Source organism: Octopus bimaculoides, chromosome 1, assembly GCF_001194135.2.
Source record: "Octopus bimaculoides isolate UCB-OBI-ISO-001 chromosome 1, ASM119413v2, whole genome shotgun sequence".
NCBI classification, from domain to species: Eukaryota; Metazoa; Mollusca; class Cephalopoda; order Octopoda; family Octopodidae; genus Octopus; species Octopus bimaculoides.
This window is the reverse complement of record NC_068981.1, coordinates 96,122,272-96,124,466: the sequence shown is the minus strand read 5'-3', so window position 1 is coordinate 96,124,466 and position 2,195 is coordinate 96,122,272. Positions and strand designations below refer to the sequence as shown.

The 2,195-nt window shown below is 32.8% G+C and overlaps 1 protein-coding gene across 1 annotated transcript in view; it reads right to left on the bottom strand.

The window, feature by feature from the left end:
• LOC106876023 (protein O-mannosyl-transferase 2) overlaps positions 1 to 2,195 on the bottom strand; it is a 15,062-nt gene that overhangs the window by 8,809 nt on the left and 4,058 nt on the right. The gene's annotated exons all lie outside the window — the stretch shown is intronic.

Sequence of the window (2,195 nt, the reverse complement as noted above, 5' to 3'; positions counted from 1 at the left end):
GTAAGGTGGGATAAATGCTATAGATTAGACTACAAAACCTTGATAAGTCCATAACCTGATTTTGGAAATTCCTTCAAATTATTTATCATCATCATCATCATCATCATCGTTTAACGTCCGCTTTCCATGCTAGCATGGGTTGGACGACTTGACTGAGGACTGGTGAAACCGGATGGCAACACCAGGCTCCAATCTAAATTTGGCAGAGTTTCTACAGCTGGATGCCCTTCCTAACGCCAACCACTCAGAGTAATGAAAATCACAAGTGATATTACAATTCATTCAGAAAATCTTAAATTAATCTTTTAACTGTGTAAGAAGACATTTTATGATGTTGACAAAAGCTTGTTTGATTGTACTTTGATGGACTGACATTCTGTTCAGGGGTAAGCTACAATACAAGTAAGTGCATTGTGACTAGCAATGTATAAGAACATCGAACAGTCTGGTCAATATGTGATACAATTATAAATATGTCTATGTGTGTGTGTATGTGCCATCCCCCTGTTAAACTCATTAAGCACATGCATCCACCACAGGTAGATATTACACACATATATACATATACAAGCACACACACAATGTCTGTTTCAAATTTATGATGAAATATCTGTTCTTAAATAATTTTGTCATAAGCCACCAAATTTCATATAAAAACAAAAATTTTGCATATCAAAACAATTAGATCAATAAAAATAATTCAAAATAAACATGACAATGTACTTGTGACTCTGGTAAAGAGAAAAAGATAGTAAAAAATTTTTTTTAAACGTAAATAAGATAAAATAAAATATGAATATGAGTGCAACACAATGTAATTTTTGGATTGATATTTCATATAGATAAATGTGTTCAAACATGTCTCAATCTGCACATGCTTACAATGGTGTGTACTGAGTGTGCTGTTATGGTTATTAAGATAAATACCTAAAAAGTATATCATTTAGCATTGTAGGTGCTGTTTAGCACAAGGTCAGCTTTGATCCAGACTGCTTTAATGAAAGGCATTCCAGCCACGATCACATTGTATTTTTAGGGTCATCTAGGACAAGCAATATCCACAAAGTGCTCTTCCTTGCTTAAGATGATGGGGGTTTGATTTCAGGAAGATTTGGTTGCTATTTCTAGCAGGTCAAGAAAATATTGATTTCAAATTTTGGTACAAGGCCATCAATTTTGGAGGAGGGGCTAAGTGATCTCAATGTTCAACTGGTACTTATTTTATTGACCCTGAAAGGATGAAAGGTAAAGTTAACCTCGGCAGAATTTGAACTCAGAACGTAAAGACAGATGAGATACTGCTAAGAATTTTGCCTGGCATGCTAACAATTCTGTCAACTTGCTACCGTAGATCAAGAAAATATCACCTACTCTCTTGGCTTAGTTTAGCACTGTTTTATTATTTGATGATCTTAATTTCATTTGTGTAAAACTGAGTATTTGGGGATGTATTTATTTTAAGTTAGTGAGAAATAACACTCTTTTAGAAATGTTGCATGTTGGTTCTGTTTGCATGCTAGACACATATTCAAGGTAGTGCTCCAGCATGACCTGGGTAACAATCACTATAAAAGAAAACCTCAGAAAACAAAAGAATGCACACATGTCCATGTGTAGCAAGTACACATGTCCATGTGTAGCAATATAGTAAAATAGGTACATTGAGTCTCAGTGTAACATAAGAAGTGACTAAAGAGTTGGTACAGCAAAAGCTTCCAACCAAAAAAAAAAACCCACACTGTCTCAAAATGTCCCTCCCAACATTTCTAATATGGGAAAGTAGACACAAAAATGATGATGATGATTAATGATAATGAATTTTAGATGTCATTTTGGTGGGATCAATGTCAGTATGCAGTGTCTATGCATAGACATTACATAATGACATGTTCACATGCAGTATCTATGTATAGCAAGTACTGTATAGTAGGTGAGCAACCAGTGAATATAGTTGTAAGCTCAGTTTGCTACCATTTCACATACATACATCCAAACAAAATAAAAATAAAAAAATACTATATAAACTGAAACACTATCATAACTCTCAGTTACTGAACTGCTCAGCTAAATTCTCATCCAAATAAATAAATAAATATATATATATATATATATATATATATATATATTATTAAACATAGAGCAGCAAAAGAAATTTTAGAAATTTATATATATATATATATATATATATATATATA